The sequence below is a fragment of the Myzus persicae genome, unplaced genomic scaffold (assembly GCF_001856785.1).
Source record: "Myzus persicae strain clone G006 unplaced genomic scaffold, MPER_G0061.0, whole genome shotgun sequence".
NCBI classification, from domain to species: Eukaryota; Metazoa; Arthropoda; class Insecta; order Hemiptera; family Aphididae; genus Myzus; species Myzus persicae.
In genome coordinates this window covers 344,892-369,328 of record NW_019100803.1, presented here as the reverse complement: position 1 = coordinate 369,328, position 24,437 = coordinate 344,892, and the positions used below count along the sequence as shown (strand labels likewise).

At 28.6% G+C, this 24,437-nt stretch overlaps 1 protein-coding gene across 2 annotated transcripts in view; it reads left to right on the top strand.

Moving 5' to 3' along the window:
• The first annotated feature begins 6,619 nt into the window (after positions 1–6,619).
• LOC111026186 (adenylate cyclase type 5) overlaps positions 6,620–24,437 on the top strand; it is a 125,095-nt gene continuing 107,277 nt past the window's right edge. For both annotated transcript variants that reach the window (XM_022304213.1, XM_022304212.1), the window contains exons 1-2: positions 6,620–6,838; positions 11,969–11,998. The gene's annotated coding sequence lies outside the window, so the exon portion shown is untranslated. The remainder of the gene's footprint in view (positions 6,839–11,968; positions 11,999–24,437) is intronic.

Sequence of the window (24,437 nt, the reverse complement as noted above, 5' to 3'; positions counted from 1 at the left end):
AAACTGCCCGAGGATAAGTATTACACCAAAACTAGGCGACGGACCCGGCTGTAGCTTTAAGGATAACCAACTATATAGTTGTTATTGACTCACGTAATCTGAATGTTTTGCTAATTTTTTAGCTCCCCCCCCCTCCCCTACTCATAAGTTTCAATGATTTTCGTGTTATTTGATAAAATAGTTAAAGTGAAAACAATTTCAACAAAGAAAAATCAACAGTTTATTACTAAACACCCAAATTGCTTTATGCAATACTTAATTTTGTTTGACTTACAGAAATAATGATGTAGGTAATATAAATAAATTCAATGTTCAAATTCAAGTACCTACATAATAAAAGTAGTAAAACGCATTTTATAACTATTTTCAAATAAGCTCGAATCATAATAACATTTTGGATTATTTATATCGTGGTAACATAATAATTATAATAACATATTCATCCTTATTCCATATTACACGTCTTGTGTAGATCTACCATTTGGCGTGATGCCTAATTATTATAATTTATAAGTAATATAATATAAATATATGTATATATATGTATAGATTTACATTTTTTGTTACAAATTCTTCTAAATTCAACTTTCCATGATATTACTGATAGAAAAATGTATTACTTATAATAATATAAATGTATATCAAATATCCTCAAAAAAAGATGCTAATACTTCGTCTTTACTCAGAATTGTTTTCTTACGCAAATTGAAATCAAATTTAACATTCAAATATTCAATGGCAAGGTACACTCAAAATCAAAAAGTTGCCACACCAAAAGAAATACAACAACCACTTACATATTTTGATTACTAAATACTATATACCTGATTAATTTTTTTTCTTCCCCTAAAATTTGGCTGTTCAAAAATGTCACCTTCCACCTCTTTAAAATGTGTTTCTACTCCCAGGCGTCAAAGAAACCCTTTCAACATGTCACTAAGATATATGGTACTACAATAGCTGGTATAGTAATTATTCGCATTTGTATATTTAAATTTTACACTTTGAGATTAAACAGAGGATTGATTAAAATTAAAACACTGCATAATATATTATGTATGTTGGGTATGATGTATATACAATATAGGTACCCACTGCCATTATTATAATAGTCTATATACAGTATGCACACACTTATTTTTAATTGTTAGTAATGAGAAAATGAGAAAAAAGTTTACTTATGATGTTTAAAAACAAAGTGTACAAAGTAATCAAAACTTTTTCCAATCATTACTTTTTTTTATTCTATTTCTGTAAAATATTATTGGAGCATGTTACGTATGTATACATCTGGACTTGGAAAAGACTACCTACACGATAGTTAAATAATTATCATGTAGTAATATCTCAAGTAAAATGTACGAAATGTAAATATTATTTATTTGATTTTAATTTTAAAATTTATAATATACTTAGACTATGACTAATGACTATCTCTGTATATATTATGTAGTATGTACCCACTTATATTTAGACATAATTATGTGACGTACAATATTGTTATTGGACGTGTAATCAGTAATTACTCTTGAAATGTTGAAATATTACATGCAAGTTACAGCCAGTGTGTACAACTATTTATTGCTTTAATCTTTTATTACTTTTGCATACCTATACAGTATACATAACTATACACATTTGATAAAACACCATTATTGTACATCATAGTGCCCACGTCAAAATAATAAAAATAATACATGTATTTAGATGTAAAAACGTCTACAAGTGTCAAATACCAGATGAACATAATAAATTAACTCATCAAAATTGAGTTAGGTGTCTAAAAAATAGCCGCGATGACGATTTACAACAAAAACAATATTACATAGGTAGAAATATGCAACTATACAGACAAACGCTGCGGATCGAACGAAATTAAATTTGCAAGTGATTGTTAAAATGACACTCGTCACAAATATCGGCATGTTAATACTCAATTATATGAAAAAAATTGTTGAATATTTTGAATTACATCATAATATAAAATATGCAAATCCGTCCTAAAATAAAAGAAAAAAATCGTATAAAATGTGCATGCTCACTTAGTGAATTTCCGTGAAGTTGGCCTGCCAACTGTGTCCAATCGATTCGAAAAATGTGTTAATAGTTTGCAAATAAATTGCAAATAATTCCTAGTTGGCTTCTAAAATATACGAATTAATTTTTTTTTTTGTCAAATTATATGTTTTTTTTGCTGCCAAAAATGGTTTTTATGGTTAATAATATTTTATTGACTTATTTAAAAATCCTGAATCCTTTTTTGCAAAATATTTTTACGTTTTTGTCCGATTGGAGAAAATGGAAATCACATGTTGTTTAAATTTCTTTAAATAATAAATATTAGTTGGTGGTTAACTTTGCAACTTGAAATACGTTAAATGTGGTAGAATATTACATTTATATCACTAGGTCAAACTGTTTTCTCTTAATACTTACATACCGTTGTTTTAATATTGGATACCTATAGGTACAGGCGGCTTGGAGGATCCGACGTGATAGTACAGATATAAGTGGTAGAATATCATCAGAAACTCCTTCTATAAGCATGATATTTTTTTTACCAACTCGTATGACATACACGCGTAGAGATTAAATTTCCATCGAAGTTTAAAATAAATTCATACATTTATATATATAAATTATGTATTATACTCTTCGAATGGAATTTTACAACAACTTCTGGATTTCCGTATTACAACGCGTTATAGGGTATAGTAATAAAAAATATTTGTCGTGGGTTTCTTGTGCACGCATTTCTTATAAGGAATTTTTTTTCCTGTTTAGGCGCTTCAATAAAGACGCCTTTATGTCTTGTTGAATATTGTATATATCCATTTGTATGTGATGACGCGCTCGACGTTCGTAGGTTTATATGCCCCGAAGACTGAACGCGATTCGACCTGTCAACGATATAACCTACTACAACTCTACCCACCAATAAAAGCGCTATGCATTCACCCAGCGTTGTTTGCAATGAGAACGAAAATCCCGGAAACATATTGTTTCAGACCACTAAAACACTTGACCATTTATAGATCAAAGAGAATAAGGAATCTAGAGACAAAAGAAATGGAACATTGAAATTGAAATATGGAATACAAACGGAACCATGTTAAGTTATATTACACTTTAACCAACAAAATTATACAATTGTGATACAAAAAAATAAAAATATTGTGTGATAATAACTACGATCAAAAAATAATAGTCCAGTATGTATTTCATTTTTATTTTTAAGTACCTACCTGTATAATTTACTAGAGACATCTGAAGAAAATTGTATGTTGCTTACATATTTTAATTGTATATATTAGAATTAAGTCGTCCTACAACGGTAAACGACAAAGATGGCATTGGTAATATTGATATTACATTATGATATAAAAATAATTTATATCATGATGAAACCTATAATGGTTTTGAGTTTTGCATATTATAGTGCTCGATAGCGCCACTGAGTTTCGATAAAAGTTTTTCAATACGTTCTTAGTAGTTAGTAAAGGATAATGAGTAATATTCCAAATTCTGTGTAGTACACTATAACATAATAAGTTTGATAATAGACTGGTCCAGAATCAAAACACAAAGAAACTTTAGAATGTTTCCAAAATGTTTTCTTAATTAGCTGAAGGTTTTCATTGAATGTATTAAATGGAATTATTTAATATTTTTACATTACCACACCAAAAACTTGTGCAGACCAGATAAAACAAATATATAAATATAGTTGATTTTAAAATACTTATTAATTATTTCTTTTAATAATGTTACGGGCAGTATTTTATTATTGTAATGGAATCTGAGGTATTGTTATAAAGGGTGATCAATTTAACGTATTCATTATTACATAAAATATTGATGTTTATTAAAATGTATATTTTACATAATTTTAAGTCTTTAAAAACAAAATTGTTCTAATTAAGTCACGTTTTACTACTTTTCTTATAATTTTTGACTAAAAAATGTACTTTTAATCCCTTCTTTAAAGCAGAATATTTTTTTAGATTACCTACATGCTACTTCGATGTGTAAACATCAAATTTTTGACGAGTAGTTTATGAGTTATAATTATTTAAATTTTAGATGAATAGAGTGGAGTTGTATAAGCCATAGAGGTGCTCCTCGAAACGTAGGTCTACTTCTTCACTTGTCTAAACTTAAAATAATTATGGGTAACTAATAATAAACTTCTTGTCAAAAATTAGATTTTTATGGATAAAAATACTTCGAATAATATAACGCTTAAATTTAAAAAAAAATGTATATTGTAATTCAACGAAGTAGTAACGAATAGTAAAAATATAATATTTTTCTAAAAATGTTTAGTAAGGACTCAAAATAATGTTTTAGAAATATTTTTAAAAATCGTTAGTGTTTTCTGAAATTGTTAATGCCTTACGTTAAATGGATCACATAATGTAGGTATACACTATACAGTATACAGTGTACATTATACATAATATTATACTACGATTTCATGTGATTTATGAAATAAAAATATAATTCTGACTACAAAGTGTATTAATAAAGTTAAATTGTTCGAATTTGTTGTTCCTAAAATTCCCCACCCTAACTAATTAATACATATTAATATATTATAATATGTAACTAATAAAATCGTTTTCGAGAATAACCGAGTGGGTGTCAAGATAGAATCATTGAATGACCTCATTCTAGGTTAGTCATTTCCATAGCATTGTTATTTAATATTTTAAAATATTACGAATATTGTTGTCTCCCATAATAATTATAAGTTAAGTAAAAACTTAAGCATTAAAGAATTAAAAGAATTATTAGTCAGTAAAATACATTAAAAAATAGTATTGGTCAAACAGATTGAGGTTTTTAAAAGCGAAAGATCAAGACTACAATATATTATCATGCACTTAAGATTAAAATCACATTAGTTTATTGTACAAAAATTTAAAGAGGAGGAATGAATAACAGATAAATAGAGACTTATTTGTACACAGAAAATGTCAAGTATTTAAAACTTATATAGAGCTCTAAATAACATTGAATATTTTTTATTCATTTCCTTGTTGAAAATGGGATAATATTTTATCAAAATAAAACAGTTTGACCCAAGATTGTTTGTTGTACATTGTATTTATTTCTGGTAAATTGTGCCTACGCTGTATATGACGTTTAAGTTGAATTTTAAACGAATTATTATATTTTGACCGTTCAAAGGATATAATAAACTACAAAAAGATGTGGTTGGACATTTGTGTGACAAACCTTAAGCTACTACCGGATAAAGACCGTAGGGGTTATTTGAAAATGTTGTGCTTTAAAAGTTATAATATAGGTTATAACGTTATAAGTTTAGAACGTTGTATTTCAATTACACGAGTGTTGGATTATTTTCAAAAAAAATTATGTTAGTTATACGCTTACTTGTTGTCAACAACCAACTATACACGACAATAAGAGGTGGCTCACAATTTATTGTAATATCGCAAATATATTGTTACTATTATTACATTTATCTGATGCCGCCTAATATCAATACAAATTTAATAGAAAGAATTTATACTTAAAATATAAATATAAATGTGAGAATTGTAAGACATGAATGCCGGAACACGGATATTATGTTTCAGTTATAAAAAAAACCCTTGAGGAAGGAGGGGGTCCCAACATAGAGAATTCTTTGTCATTTCCGTGCCTCTTGGCACTTTTAAACTAGCACACTATTTCCAGAAGGAGATCAATATCAATGCAATTGATTATAGGTGTATAAAAAAACTATTAACTAGATACAAAAAAACACAATCTTTCAAAAGTTAATTGCCTCTCTCAACAATTAAAGTATAGGTATCTACACAATTTTTTTCTAATGCGCTTTATAAATACACTACTGCTTCCCTGGAGCCTTCATTAAACATAATCCATATTTTCTATTAAAAATGACTTGGTTATCGAAAAATCTCGAACTTTTGACATAAAAGGACGTTGAAGTACACGTTTAATGTTTGAAGAATAAAGTAATACTTTTTATTAAAAAAATGTCAATACAAAATCAAAACCGTGTAAGGTAGTGATTATATATTTTATGCGTAAATGTCGAGTATGTTCACATTACAAACAACAAAAATATTACGTCGTTTGCGTCCTTCACCCCTTTCCAATAATTGTTGATGCCCCATCATATCATTATTAACACGTGCCGACGTCGCCTTCGCTTGAATCAACCTCTGCAGTCGCCGTTCACATGTTTCGCTGGCACGTTGTTCCCGGCACTTTGAACAGAGTTTGCAAATGTTTGCTGTCCATGTCGAACGGTTGCTACGATGTGTTGTACGCGACTATACTATTATTTGTTATAACGACAAGAAAAATACTAATCCCACGATGACGACGATGATGGCAATAATGATGGAGTAACGATACGATATTATTGTTATATCTATCAAGTCTATTCGGAAACAGTCAACAGGAATATGTCGTCGCGAGTCGGTAAAAAATAAACGGAAACGTAAAAAAGGCACCGCCGCGGCCGTGCAACGGGTTTAGCGGAATGAGATTTTTTACGCAGATAGGTCGCGTGCGCGCGTCGTTTTTGCGTGTCGTCTCGGACGGGGGCCGAGCAACCGGCGGCCGGCGACCGCAGTCGTTGTTCCGACGTCGTTCTCTGTCGGTCGGACCGAGTCGGACGAGTCTGTGTATGTTTTTATATATATATATCGCGTTCGTCAATCGTCAAATGCGTAGTGTCGGCAATTGCATAATTTAGTGTATTATAAAAGGTCCAATCACCCACTGGTCACTGCCGCAGAAAAATTTTGATTACGTTATCAGTTGGACCGAATTTTGCCGGTTTTTAACTTCGCAAGTGAGTGTGCACCGATAACGCATGGCGAAAGCTATAAATAAGTATACTTAGCGCAATCCAATACACCTATTGATGTAGCGTTCGACGTCACTGAAATTTTCCCAACGGTTTTGAGGATCCATTATGGAATTACAAAATTAAAATAATTATCGTTGTCTGTATACCGAGTTACCGAGCTATAATAATAGTAATACGTATTCAATATACTTAGAGTATTGGTGTATACTATTTTAAATGCGTATAGAGTCCGAACAGTGTCGGTACGAATGCCGTTTCAAGCCGGTTTCTATAAAATATTATAGTCTCCGAAACGCTGCCTGAACACGACCGTTTCGTCGTTTCCACACGTCGCTCGGTGATTTTGAAAATCATAATAATTGCAGCCATAAGTAATGTTTTATTATCTATCCAGCACCATACCTACACGCTAGCCCAGACCAGTTTTTCTTATACGATGTTATATACTAATACGACCCTCGTAAAAAAAATATATATATTTAGTAGGTACCGCACTACCGCAGTCTCTCGGTGGTCGAGAGAACTTGAATGACGGGTGTAGGTAACGCAGGTGCTCATGTATTGGAATGTGGACAATGGTCCTACAGATCGTATTCGTTTCGCGAAGAAACGGTGACGTGCACGACGTGACGACCATTTTTTTTTCTGGTCACCTGGAGACTCAGACGATTTTCGGGAACGTCTGTCGTCGTTTTTGCCCATTACGAATAACGTGGGAATCCCGCGGGTGCTTCCCGTTTTCCCGCACAGTTACCAAGCACCACCACCGAGTGCGAACGCCGAAACGGATTACGAGCTAATAACAAACTGACGATGCGGAACGGCGGGACACAATGGACCTTTCGCTAATAATAATAACAATAAAAAAAAACTGCAACAATGTAACCTATAAATAAACTATTTGTGATGAAAAAAAAATATATATATATATCATGTACCTACTTATAGCGTACCTTTTCCAACGTCTAAACTACAGGTATCTGCGTTTTTCGGATTAGTTCAATTACAGTTTACTATTTCCTTTTTTTTTTTTCGTTTTTTCGTTTTTATTAGTTACTTATCACCGACCATACGATAAGTCTTAGTAAACGATTTTTAAAATATTAACTTACATGTTATAAATATGTGGTCGACTTTTTTGTAATAAATAAGCCTATAAAAATCAAGCATAATATTTCATACATGCCTACTAACTACAAAGAGTGATTATAGTGTTGTGGAAGACAGGACACATTTAAAAAAGAGAAGCGTATTAACACTTCAACTTGATTAGTACGTCATGATATTATTTTTGGTAGGTATTATAATATTATGGTCTGGGGACAATCTCCTTTTGAGTCTTTGATAAGGGTTTCCTAAAAGTTGTTGAGTGTATAATCTGTTAATTGAAAAATTAATCGATTAAGCATAAAACGATACAAACTTTCATCAACAGAATGTTATGTTTAAGTAGTCGTATAGGTAATAATATTTAAACAAAAAATATTTATGCCACGTACAATTTGGTATTTTATCGGAATCAATTTGCTGTAATTTTGGTTTGTACATTTTACTCATAATCTGTATTTCCATGAGGATAATATAAAGATATAAGCCAAACACAAATACTATCGATTTTACATGATTTAATTTAAATAAAAAATAATAACTTTTTATAATCTGGTATGCAAAAAAACAATCGATATAATAAATTTATATTGATTTATTTTTTATTGCGTATTAAATATTTATACTTTTGATTTATTTGTGCATACAATATACTGTTGAAGTATAGTATAATATATCATTATACAATATGTGAACAATCATTGATTTATTTGTAATCTTATAGATTAGTCGTACTCAGATATTTAATAAAAATGTCTGATTTAATATCTTGTGAAATAATAGGGCAAGAAATAGTTGATTTATTAACAAAATTATACTTCTTCGTCATTGATATATTATACATATATTCGTTGATCAAAATAATCTCTAAGATAATGATAATATTACTATAACCAATTCAGTCGTTAATTTTCTGTATAAGCACTATTAAAATGCACTGAATCGAACTAATTTATAAATTAAATAAATAACAAGTATATAATAGAAGTTGATAAAGACGTATATTATCTGTTTTTTTCAAATATTTAAACGAGTGTTTGTTTTTATGTATGCCTCTTCACTTTAATTTTATTATAAATTGAAATATTTCTTATTATTTGGATTTTTAAAAGCCATTTTATAAACCAAGACTTAGTATATTTAAGTAGATATACGTATAAAGAAATGCAGCTTAAATTTTAAATGCATTCATTTTTTCTTTGAGTCAATCTGAAAATTGTACGTTAATAATTACAATCAAATAATATTACTCAACTGTAAACTGATTAATCAAAAAATATAATCTCCCGTTCTTCTGGTGGAATAAAAAAAAAAAAGGTACAGAAACAAACAATACCAATAATTAACAAGTATTAAACATTGTACGATTTAATGATGAAACTCATATATTTTTCACAATATTTCTTACTCATTTTTACTTATGTAGGTACCTACCTAGATGAAATTGCTTTGTTATCTGCATTTATCATCTACAAAGTTTTCATTTTGATTTTTTGATTTCATTAAGATAGTACAATAATTAACAAATTATTGTGTAATAGTTCTATTATATTATTAGGTAATCGGTTATCTGTTGGTTGTTATGATGGAATGAAACAGGAATGCCAAACAAAAGTTGTCATCATGTTTTCTACGTGTGAGATATATAATATAATAAAACGATAACTTATTACGGTAATGAGTAGGTAGGTACTATCATTGGTACCTATACTTGACATAAGTCGCTAAAAATCGAGCAATGATAGTTTGATCTCATGCCAATATAATTAATTAATCATGGAGTTGGATGAAATTAGGTTCAATTAGACTGAGATAGCAGTTTATGTATGTATAATTAAATTTATAACAGACGTACATCAGGAGGAATGTTAGATCTTGTCTTACAATAAATGATTGTGAATAATATATTATACTTGTTGTATTTTTGTACCACCGTTGTTATGATATCATTATATACTCATATAATTATACCTACCAATGTCATTTCCTACTAGATTGCATTTAGCGGCACTTGTGCTTCAATGTACAATTCGTTTAAGCGCGTACAGCATTCACACCGTTTATGTTTTTTAATAGAACTATTAATCCTCAGTTACACTAAAATATTCATGTAACAGGCTTGTAAGTGTAACATTATACTTATACCAGTCCTCTTTTATAATAACGGAAAAGATTTTGTTATAAGCATGTTTTGTTTCCTTAACTCGATGGGAATATTTTCTTTCACCAAAAAAATATTTTTTTATGATATATTATGGTAAATTGGATGTTGGTTGATCATGAGTGCAATATGCAACTACATCTAGGATCAAAGGTTATATTGTTAAGGATTAATTATGTATTGATTAAAGCTATATAATATAACTGCAGTTAGTTTATACTGTATTCAGTCATTTTATACTGAAACAATATTGTAGTAAGGTAGTAAATTATTTGTTTACTTTTAAATTTTGAATATTTGGTAGGTACTTTATTGATATTATTATATTACACAATATGAGGTGATCTTACCAAATACTGAAACACTAAGAGAAATTTGAAATCTGTTGTATTAATTATGGGATTACTTTAAAGTGTATATGAATGCTGAGAGGGTACTTGCGATACAACTATTGATCCATTAACTAAAGTACAAAACGTAATTTTGAGAGTTATAAATATGCGAACCCTTGCAGGTAGTGAGTATACGTACACCACTGTATAGTTGCAAGTATTTTGTATCTTCCTCTGAAGCAGGTCTATATTTTTTTTTTGTGTAAAAATCGAATTTATAAAAAAATATTATCATCACGTAGGTACATTATATTTACATAGTTTTACTATATTACTGTTATAATCTGTTTAAGATTAAATTAGCGAGATGTTATTCATATTCGCCTACATGTGCGCTAATGCATTCTAACTATTTCAAGAATTAAAGCTACCTATAATAGACAATTTTTTTTTTAAACACAAATAAAATAGATTGTTCTATTTGATTTATGAATGAAATACTAACATAGGTTTCGTTGAAGTTTAAAACGTGGGTAATAATAATATAATAATTAAACATGTGGTTTTCATATTGGCATTGGACGTGACGTAAACTAGAATAGTATCTAAAACCGCTCTAATGTAGGTTTATGATTTTCAAAACAGTCATAAAATGTAATTTTAGTTCAACGTTTTGATATTTCGGTAAATTATATATATTTTGTTCTGTTTGTACTCTGGTTTAATGACTTTATTATTTTTTCCTAATCCGCTAGATTAGCTACCTATAATCTTATCATTAACTTAAATGATTACATTTTTTATACGTGTTGTAAACATTCTTAAAATTAATAACACAGTATACACTTTTGGCAAATTAAGATAAATATGAGGATGTTGTGGCCAAGGACAAGCGTCATAGTAGGACGACTGTGTTACAAATTGCAATATTAACAAGGATCTGCTCATAATACGTAGGCGCGTATTGTGTCATTTAATATGGCATATCAGTACATCATGTGCCCACGGCTTAAGAATGACTAACTCTTAAAAAAAAATAATTTTGGTCATGTTATTTGTCCGGCCAAGAGCCAACGTTTTTCGTTTTACTGCCTTTGTTCCAGCGTAAATATTTTATATGATTGGTAATCACTGTATAACTCAATGCAATTATATTATTAACTGTTATATTTTATGTGCATATTGTAAAATAATAAATTGCGACCAACGTCATAAAAATGTAAAATTGTATTTTATGTTTTTTTTATTTTAATATTATATATAGAACTTCATTGTTTCATTTTCATCGATTTTCATTATTTTCATTATTTTAATTTTCCTTGTTTCTTGTTTAGAGCACTGAAATAAAATTAAAATAATTGTTGCCATGAATAACACTATCTTTTTAGCGTACTCATAAAATATTGTACACAGTTCATACTTTAATTATTAATAATAAAAAAATATAATTTTTTATCTATTTTAGTATAAAAAAACGCGTGTATACCTAGATTAATTTTTTTTTTTTTGCAGGTCTCTGACCCTTTGATGAAAATTATTTGAGTGAGTATTAAAAAATATAAATTACATAGCCTATAATTGTATTTATACGTAAGAGTGTAAGTATAAATTCTCTGATACTTGACAATATTTCTGTATCAACATATACATCATAAAATTATACTTTATGACGTACAACAAATGTTTTGTCTGTGACTTGGACCAATTTATCACGAAATTTTATTTACTCTTAAGATCATTGTAAATCATGTTCAGTATGAATTAAAATCTTGTCGATTTTCCAACTTTTCATTTGGAATTACAATAGTTTGAGAAGATTGTGTACTCATAAATAAAATTCGAATATATTATTGCTTAGTACGCGTTATACGATGAATCCCAATACGTGTATATGTATTATATTTAGTTGTATTACGTGACTTTCGACGTTTAACAAATCAGTTTTCGCTTGTGACTGTGAGAGCGGTATCATGTTACGGGACACGATAAATCGTATTTATGCAACTGACAATTAGTAAGCTACCTATACGCAAATAAATATAAAAAAAGAATATGGGTATTCATACGTTGGTCACGAACATATGAGGAGGAAAGATTATTTTATTAATTTCGAGATGCACTGATTTGATGCACGGAGATAAAATATGACAAATCAAAACGTCACCAAGACTTAAAATATGACGGCAGAAAGGTTTTCGACTCTAATAAAAAATACCAGGACTATGTACATTGTATGGATTTTGAGGATTTATCGATTCCACCAATGCATCCTGTTTTTAAAATGGTATTTATTGGACTCCGTCAGCGATTGATTCATTCTGCTGGCTACTGTTTTTACCAAAAACTTGTTAGTACAATAAAGATCGTATTATTTATGTCGACTGTCGACACAGCTATTGGTACTAGTCAACAGATTTAAAGAACATTCATACTAAATTTTAATAAACATACTACCCATTCATTAACAATTATTATGCATTTATTAATAAATGATAAAATATAGGTAATTGTATCAAACATATATATAACACTATAGGTACTGACTGTTATTTGTTTTACTTTTTATTCGTGGTTATTTGACTATACAATCTATAGTTACAATTACCATTTAATGAATGAAATTAATGTTATTATACACCATTATGTATTTAATAAATTAAAATTTATTTTTGACTTTATCCTCATCAATACTCGTATAAATTCCTTCTATCTATGAAATGTATAAATTTATACTTTAGTAAGTTCTTTAAAATATGTTCAATGTATTTTATGTAAACTATTATTCAATTAGATACCTATATATTATTTTTCACATATACATGTTTTTGAGCGACATTTTTTTTCTGACCGATTCCACTGAACCAATTCTTGAGTTTTTTAATTTTTAATTTTTATACGCTTTAAACACTACATAAAAAATAATTTAAATGATTCCTCAATTTTTCCTTGTAGAAGAAAAATATCGAGTAGCTTTACCAACATTTGTTTCATTTTATTTCTGTTATAAATTATTGAATTCAGCATAATATAACATTAAAGTTTATACGTAGGTTTGGTGTGGATGTCTATCATTTTGATAAATGCATGATATTATGTGAATAGTATACACGTACATAGTAAGTATGACCAGTATCCCGCTAGGTTGATATACATTTATGGAATCGATATACATTTTGTACATTAACCAGATCCTATTTACATCGGAAACAGTCAAATTCGACGTTACACTTTACTTTTTTTTACATTAACAAAAAAAAAAACAGGCATACACAGGAGCACCGTGTAATTAGCGGTACTGACATAACAAAACCGCATCTTATTACTTACCCATAAGTGTAATACCAACCAATTTACTCCCCGATGAAACAAAGTTCACTTACACCGAGGTGCACCAGTAATATTATAATGGAAATATACCTCTGTGTAATTATAATAATCGTAATAATATAAATTATATATAAGCACTAATATGCTGTGTACTTACTACTTAAATAGCAATATTATATGTTACGCCGATAATATGGTGTTGAACTGTAATGGTATCATCTGAGAAGATGTATCTACGAATATCGTGGCTGATTTGTTATCTATTAAAAATTGGCTAAGTGAAAATTATTTATTTATACATTTTGAAATATCGGTCATTTTACTTCACTCCCTATCTGAAAATACCCTATAATCATAGGTGCACTAAAAATCCATTGCCAGTGTACATCAGTCTTTATTATTAAAAACTACAAATACCTAGGTATCAAAATGTGTTATGATTACAGATATAAATTATAAACTAGATTGCTATCTACTATACATAATAAGCAGGACGAGTGACGCCACTTTTTCAACATATAGGTTGTGGGCCATGGTATTTTATCAAGTGCGTCTAATGTTAGATTAGGTTTGTCAGATGATGACACAGTGCCCAACAACAAGGCATTTTTTTGGAGTGGGCTGTTATCACTAGTTAGCAATCTAGTTTACTATCCATATCTGTGGTTATGACATGAAATGGACAAATCAAATAATTTCTTTTACCAATAAGTTAAGAAAGATGATCTATATTATGAAACTAAAACGTGAGATACTATATTATAAAGACATACAAATTATGTATTTAACTCTCTTAGAATCCCTAATCACATGTGACATAGTAGGATGGGGTGATAGAATGAAGGTATTTTGCTATTGTGGCTTTGAAAATTCCAAAATACTATTATAACTTATAAGAGATTATCTGACGAACAAATAATTTGAAGAATTGAATGTACTCAATATAAATAATCAAAGTATAAAAACCTGCACCATGTACCTAAAAAAACATAATCTATTATCTCCTATAAATCACGAAGTCAAGACTAGCTGCATAATGCAGCTAATAACTTCTCATTAAAATGATCAAAAAAAAACTAGATGTCGTTAGATTTTCGATTTCGTTGTGTCTCGGATACATAATTTAATGCCCAAAGATGTACCACTGGCTTTTCATGAATATAATGCAATAAAACCTAAATACCATAATAAATACCTACATTGCAAAATTCCATTTTTATATTGTTTTAAAAAATATTTTTTCTGTTCTAATCTACACTTTTAAATTTTAAATTTTTCTTTTTTTATTCTATCAAAAAAAAAAACATATTATAAACAAGATAACTCCTGGACCTTCACACTAGTTTCTCAAATTTGTGATGCCAATTGCCCAGTAATAATTTTGGATATCAAAATAAATAAAAATAAAAATATGGTAATATTGGTTTCCAAATCTACCTTAACTTTCATATTAAAATCGATCTCAGATATTTTAGCAGCTCGCATCCGAATGGGTTCTCACTAAGATTTTGCAAAAAAATAATTGCAAAATTTGACTCTGGTTGTATAAGAAAAGGCGAAATTCTACACGGCAATTTGGCTATAATTCCGGTTATCTAATAATTTAACTCATAACTTACAGGTAAACAAATAATTAATACTGCAAAAAATGATTGGAAATAAAATTAGAATGAAAACGTGTGGAAATGTTAAACAATAATTAATCTAAATTGTATTACCATTAGTCAGTATAAAATAGAAATGCAAGATCATAACTAGTTTTTAAACCTAGGAACTAATAAAGTATAGCATCGTAGACAACCCGAGAACCAATTCGGACGTTTCGATACCAATATTCGAAATTCAGGATACAATTTTATCTACATGACTTATTGCCTACATGACGATCCTGCGTCAACGATGTAACCTTGGAAAACATACCTTTCCCCAACGTTCAAATCAAATTTTTTTTTGCTCGATTCATCTCACCGATTCTGTGGCCATAATATGTTAGCGGAAATCGGGTTTTCCCTCCGAGCGTGCTTTGTAATTTCTCGATTTGTCTATTTCGTATATTAACGCCGTGAGGCACTATATTAAGGGAGTACTTACAGGATTTTTGCTTCCGCTACTACTGCTTTAAAATATATTACAAATCCGCCCAAACACTCGTCGTACATAACTCACGCTGACGCGCGTGCATAATGTTTTCAACGCATCAGAAAATGACTAAGCCGTTTAGACACGACTCTTGTACATAATGTCTCCATAGGAAGGTACCTACCCCACAGTATAAGACGCCACCCTCGGTCGGTTAGACACTCAAAACATACTATTGTATTTAATATATTATATCATCGTTATAATAACACGGTAAAACACGTTCGTGCACGCTAAATAATGCATTAATTATGTAAGTATGTGCTGTCTACATACATAAACGTATAAGAAAAGACAGTGAATCATTATCACTATCGTGATCGCATTGCACGTCTTATAATAGCTACTACAATACAATTATGAACCCTAGAAATATTTCATCCGGTCCGTGTTTGTCGCGTAGGGGCGTTTCGCATTATGCTGTGAAGAAGATCACCGAATGGTAGAGTGTAGTTAACTACATTGCTAGTCTTTAGATTTTTATCTGGGGTTTCCTTCAAAGACAAATTGTTTGGATAATTTCAAAAGGTTCATTTTATTTAGTATCGTTTATCAATGATTGGATTACTACTATAGTTATCAACAAAGAATGATTTTTTCTCAACTATATAAATAGCCATATCGATACCACATTAATACTCGTAATATACAAGGTTATTTTAAAACCAAAGCGTGCATAGTATTTGCTCCTTTTTTTTCTTCTAGCTGTCTACTTTGTATAAATATATTTTATTGATTTTCTTACCAAGCAACTTAAGTATTCAGATATTATGTTTAAGACTTGAATGTACATAGTACTTTATCCTTATCAGTTTTTCGAATAAACTGCAACACTTTTCGCTTACAGTTATATGAATTACTTATCTTATTTTTTTTTACACAGCACTCAGAAGCAGTGTAACTTTTACATAATAAGTAGGTAATAATGTAAAAACAACAAAGTAGGCTTTCAAAAATGAATTCATTTCTCACGGACACTAAACTAAAATCTACATTTAAATTCAATATACTCTTGACATAAGTATAATACTTGTCTAAGAATTTATTGAATATATTTTGTTGACGCATAAAAATTATGATATAATATAAATTTCAGTAAAAATACCAATTAGAATGAAATTGCATTAAATACCTACTTACTAGTTACTATATTATTATTATTAATTAAATGTATGATTAAATTAACAAATATTAAAAATTTAAGTTTAGTCCACAAAATTGGCATTTAAGTATAATACATTTTTTGATTTTTTACATGATTGTTTGTCATTAATGATAAATATGTTTAGACCTTTCAAAGGAAAATGTCAAACATTTGTTTTTACTTTTGCGAGAAATGTGGCTTTTTTAAAATCATATTTTATTAAAAAAATTATTGGTATTCGATCAAAATGTACGATATTCTCATTTACTCACATATAATTGATCACTATATAATGTTTCATAATGGTGATTCAATTTCGCATACTGGGCCATAATAATTTCATAAAAAAAAAATCCAACTACAAATAAAACAATAAAACTGACATTAATTTTATAATTAAGAACGCAATAAGCGTATATAATATTATATCGTTTAATGTTGTAATATCATTTTGTGCAAAATAACTTAGTAATATTATATTTTATAAAATACAATTTTCTTGTCTCTTTCTCATATTAAAATAAATAATAACATGATTTTTTGTTGATTTGTTCATACCATATGGTTTATTTTGACATATTTAAAATAATTATATACATTTAATTAATGAGACAATATACGTTATTCGTTTAATCGTTTTACAATATTTCTATTTACTTTTGTTTGGTAAAAAAATATATTTTACTTCACGAAATTCTCTTGGAAGTGCTATCTCAGGATCGTCAGAAACGTTATTATTGTGGTGCATCCTCTAAATTAAGTTCAACAGCGGTTCATTCTGTAGAGCATATATTTTTTTATTTTATTTTTCATAGGTTACAATGTTTCATACTCATCATATTAGTGTAGAATACTGAAATAAATTAAGTTCTAAAAATTATAGAATATAAATATGTAGGTATATTAATAGCTAACCATAATACTTTTGTTTGTTATTCGATAAAAAAAAATCATCAATTTTTTACACAGCATATTTTGCTAAAGAACATTTATTAGTGATCCAACGGGTTGACCTAAGCTTGACGATTTTTGAAATTAATTATAATTCAGCGCACTATTTTAGATGGCATAGCAAAATAAATATTTATCATATGTGATTGGAGTAATAGGAGATATAAAAAGGCGCAAAAGATGAATGCAACATTATATAATATCGTATTACGGTCAAATCACGAGTGCATGTAATCGAAATTATTTCTGAGATCTTTAATTCTGTGTTCAAAATTCTTTTGATGTTGCATGCAAAATCAACAAGAAATAATATGAGTAGGTTTATGGGATATGGTTCATGGTTATATGAGGTTATTTATGTTTTAGTAGATACCCAATTTATATGAATTATTTAATTTATTGTGTAATTATTTGATGTTTTTTCTGTTGACGACACTTTTTTTTATACCTCACAACAACCCTTGACCTTTATCGTGTACTCACCATCCCTTAAAACTTTTTCGATATAAGTTCATTCATGTGACAACACTTCAAATAAGTTGTACATGATGTCGATAAAAACAGAACATATTACAATAATAACGAGAAATAAAATTATTTTTAGGTCTTGTTGAGTTAAACATCTGAAAAAAGTTTATATCATACGATGACGAAAACCTTGTGCCATACCTATGTGCAATGTATTTCTTTTTCATTTCTAACTCTATTCATAAGAGTTATTGGTTTCTTAATGTTATAAGTGTCAATTTAATTTGCTGTACGAAGATAAATGTTATGTTTTCCGGTTTTCTCATATTACTCATGAAATATAACAAATGAATGTGTGTGTGTCATAAAAAATGTATACAACGTAACAGTTAAATAATTAAATGATTAAGTATTAATAATAATGTTCATATATCACAATATAGTGTTTGATTGAAATCGACAGTTTTTAATTATAACAGGCTCAAGCAATAAAATATAAATCTTAAAAAGCCTCATAGATTTAATTCACAGTATGTGTTATATCGTTGAATCAAATATTTAGATAATTTTTTTAAAAATTGTGATGTACTTCATTCAAAATTTGAATTCATAGTTTCTTAATTATTAAAATGTTTGTAGTAAATATAATATTCTTTAAAAATAGTTTTACAAAAAAATAAAATTAGATTATACTTGAGTTATTTGTTTTTACAAATTATTAATATTGATTAATAACTAACATTGTAATTCATCATGGTCCTCACATCCTTATGGACCCTTTAATTTTAGATCGCAAAGTTAAATAACTCTAAAACAACTCGTGGAAAATTTGATTCTGATAGATCAACATTTTCAAATAATTATCCATTGTATAATTTATAGTTAAAAAATGGCGGTGGGGGAGAGGGTTCTCTCATTTTAAAAACAGATGTTTGAATTTACTATTTTTATATTTATTTTGTTAATTTCGTTTCATATTATTTTTTATCGATTAAATTGTTTTAACAATAATAATATTGTTTAGTTATATTTGTATATTTATGTATCAGTTTCTTACTCACACAATATAAAAAAAACATATTCTAACGTTTAATGTATTATTACCGTGGCTTATTTTATAGGCATAGGTGTGGTAATTATTAGTATTCAATAATTAATAGTAACTTCATAAGTATTTATATTACATTTTAATGCTCTTTAGGTGATTCAAAATGAAGCTAATGGATTTTAATCTCAACTCTCGTGAGGAATCGTTCTTAAATATTATAACTGAAAGAAAAACAGATTTAATGAGTTGCTGGCGGAGAGCAAAGCAAAGACCGGAAAACAACGTTAGCGACTGTTTTATGAGTGGTGTTTTCGAAGTTAACTCGATATACGTAAAACGTACGCTGTGTGTACTCATTTTAATTATTTGCTGACTACACGCCACAATACTATTTAAATTGCGAAAGCAACCTATATTTACATGATCAAGAGCGTTTTGGTCGAGTTATTGTTGCGACGGCTCGCACGATTTGTAACAACTTCTATGTCGGGATGAACGTCTATAATATTTTTGTAATATGCTCTATTAATTGTTTTGTTTTGAATGTGTTTTGTGTTCGCCGAGACAACAAATTTTGTAATTTCGCCGTCAACATAACGCTGATAAAAGTATAAGACTATACTATGAGGACATTTTTTCGCAGTCAACGTTTTGGATTATTATTTTTTCACTTCCATATTTTCATTGAGTTTTCTTCCCGGAAATTTAGAAAACGTCCTGGTTCCTCCGAAGCGATATTGTAGTTTTTATTTTACACGCAATGAATCGATGCCGCTATGCTGCTGACGGACATATTCATCCAGATTTCAGTGGACCCGTTGATCCGTCCCATCTGTCAAGCCAACCTCGTGTCGTCAGTTTATTTAGACATGTATATAGTGTGCACGATAACGTCTGTGCCTTTTGCACTGCGACTACGTGCAAATCCACTATAAGGTCCGCTGGCGTGTCATTCATCATGTGACGACTAACGGTATATTTTCACTGCATACATTTAGGGGTGTTTTTGTAGACTTTGATAACGCGTGGATTTGATTTGCTGTAAAAGAGACAGGACAATATTTCTCGTTCTCGAGGTGTTTAATTTAATTCAAGGTACTTGCTAAATTGTAAAGAAAAAAATATTGTTGATAATAACTAGTTGCTGTATATTATAATATTAATATCTCCACTGGTCCACTCTGTATGTAAAACCATGGATTAATGAATGCAATTTTGGTCTATAAATCTATAATATATTATTTCATATGAAACTGTAACGTGTTTTACACACACAATTATGTAGATTTGCGTTTTTCATTTGTCTAATATTGATACATATTTAGGTACCTACCGTAATTACAATTTCGTGTAATATAGGAACACTCAATATTCAATAGCTATGCATTAGTTTTTAATGAGTATTTAGCGGTGTAATTTAATTAAAGAATCCTTTTGTTCAACCTATATTGGCGGAATTGATGTGTAAATACAATTATTTACTGTAAAAAATTTAAATCCCAATTGTATATAGGTTTTTTTTTGAAATCGTAATGAATAACTATCAATCTTTAATACTCATTCTATTATTTACATTCCATATCATATTCACATGTCACAATAACTATATACCTACCTAGACAGTGTAATAATGTAAACAATAATAAAGTGATAATTATGACGTATGTCACAGGTTGGAAATCGGAATTAATTTATTATCATCGAAAATGATAATCTATAGTACATATATGTACTATTTAGTACGTTTGTCGTACAATGAATTATATTATACTGTATGTTTAAACAGTTTTTTTTTTTACAAAATAACTGAAATTTGTCCAATAATATTATCCGGAGGCTATAGAAAGTTGTATACAAAAAAATATTACATGTAGTAATTTTGATGAAATTTGAACAATATGAACAATTTTAATTTAATTACAATTTTTGATTATTTATCAAGTGCGCATTCATAAATATTCTATGATAATAATGACATAAAATATAATAACATATTAATGAATATAATATAGGTATTATACTTCAGAAACACGTTTTAATCTTTTCACTTGTCGTTTCGATATATATATATATAGGTACACTTCAGAATTTGTAACATGTTAGCCTGTCATCGAATCATTTCAAAGGAAAATACTTCTCTTAATATCATCCTTTTTCCTTCTTGATTGCAACTTACTGAGGTATCCTGATGAACATCGTACTACAAATACTGATCTCAAATCGATTTCAATATTACATTTGGAATTGACGTTGGAAAACTTAAAAGTACACATACACACTATCGTAATTCTAAGTACCAGGTCAATATTGTATTATTACCGTCAATTATTTTGCACGCTAAGAAAAATGTCGTACTCAGGCGGAATAAAAGAATCAATCCTAGAGCTTCGCTATTTGAAAACAAAAATAATGACGATGCCGCGATAACTGAAGAACAACAAAATATAAATCACTTGAATCACTCGAATCACTCGAATTGCTAGGAATCTGAACTCGTACAAAATACAATATGAAAACATAATTTGATTTATTATTATTATTTTTTTTTTGGGATGGGGAGTTGTGAGCTTAGGATTAACGATTTTTCCATTATCGATTTGCGACTTATTTGTCTTTAATTGGTCAATTAAATTATATTTCAGTATTTATGACATTGTATTATCGCCTATAGGAGACTAAAGTGAAATTAATATTATGTTGTATACTTTTTGTTGTGAAATATTATTTTTATACATAGAGAGTAATCATTTAATTTTTTTGTTAACCATTTAGTACGTTTGTTAACAAATAAAACGGTCAGATAGTACTTGTATACTTTGATTAATAGATAATAGACACATCTGATATAAACCCATTCTAAATTACCCAACAATTAGATTTTTTGGTATATTACAAAACATTGACAACAATATTGATTATTGTTTATTTATTAAGTTTATAATTTTATAGTTGTATCCTCTTTATTTCAATTTTTAGTATTATTATACGCACCTTAAATATAAAACTCGTGCATTTTTTAAACAGCATAAGACTTACAAAAATAATAAACATATGAAAAAATATAAACTCATGAAAGTTAAACGAAACACCTACTGAACTATTTTATTTGTACAATAACATACGTTCCACCTCATTGAGTCTTTTAGATTCCTATAATACATAAATAAAATACCTTATATTCTTATTTTATCCATCCTTCTGTCTCGCATTTTGTCGCCATAGTGACTATTCGTATTGTTGTTTATTTAATAAAAATATTTGAACACAAGACATCACATTATTCTTAAATGAATTGTTTCATTGTATTATACTTACCTAGTTACCTACATAATTACCCATGTCTGCTTAAATTTGTATTATATGATGTATCTATGTACCACCTGTTGATTAGATTAAATGCATGTACTTGTACAGAAACAAAAAATTGAAAATATTGTTAGTGATTAAAATGTATGGTCTTTATATTTTAAAACGATATTGCAAGGCGTACTACGATGACACGATGATCCGCAATCTTAATTTTGTTTTATAATTACCTACTTTAACAAAATTAAAACGATTTGTTATCAAATTAAGATATGAGAGTTTTTGAGAATAAAAAGATAATACTGGGGGGGGGGGGTGAGAGAAATGGTAGATATCTGAGAGTAGTGTAGTTTAAATTGATCATAAGTCAGGAATTTCAGAGTTCTAAGAATATATGAGAAGGAAAACAGTATATGCATTGTTTACTGAAATTGAATTTGGGAATATTTTATAGATTATGAATATAAACAAGGAACTTAAAATGTCCATAAATTGGGTATTTATTAACTAGCTATAAAATATAAAATATATACGTGTGAAACGTGAAATAATAAAATACAATGACTTTCGAAAAACCTTAAATAATGGTTACTAAAAATTAATAGTTAGTTTATATAGGATGCCTATAAAATGAGGATGTGTTCACTTATAGAGTAATAGTTAAAAAGTTCATGCACATTTATGTTAACATGACTTATTTGTCTTGCAGCGCAATCATAATTTCAAAATCGTCTATAATTAGTGTAAAGGATAATTTCGATGAACCAATAATGCACCGTAAATTGATACATGCGTGATTTGCTATTTCAATTACTATCATTAAATTACTTCATGTTAGATAGGATATTTTCCTGTAAGCTTTTTGTTATATTTACTCCAATAATTAATATATGGCTTATTATTATCAACCCGTATTCCTTACTATGATATGGTAAAACATTTTAAAAGTCATCGTTATAATTATTATAAAATCAACGATCGAATTACAATTGAAAAATAATAATGAATACAAAATACAAAAATAAATCACGTTATAATTGTAAAATCAGTATAGGATTTCTTAATAGAATGATGCTAAATTCGCATAATAATATGATTAAAAATAACAATATTGTAGGAAGACGTCGATATCCCACATCGGATATAAATAATTATAATGTTATGTATTTCAGTATTTGTTTCAACATGATTCCAGTGTACTTTGTTCATTTAGTGGTTCTCATTGAATAATAATTAATTACTATAATCATTCTTGTACTTTATTCTACTTGATATTCTAGTCCACCGACGATATTTGTATGAGCGATTCTCCTCACATAATCGTAATTATCCGTATGATGTACTCGGCCATTGATAATTAATTCATAGATCATCGTCACCCCATTCTCTATATCCGTTTGTGTAAAAATAAAATAACATACATAACTATTAAAACTGTTAGCATTGATATATAACTACTTGCACACGATGTATATGCTCAAATCGGTATTTACAAATTAACGGAGGTACACTTTAAAAAAAATTAACACACACATAATACAATTGTATGGACTTCATGTTACGAATTATTACACACCATTCAAGTTGCACTAGGTAAA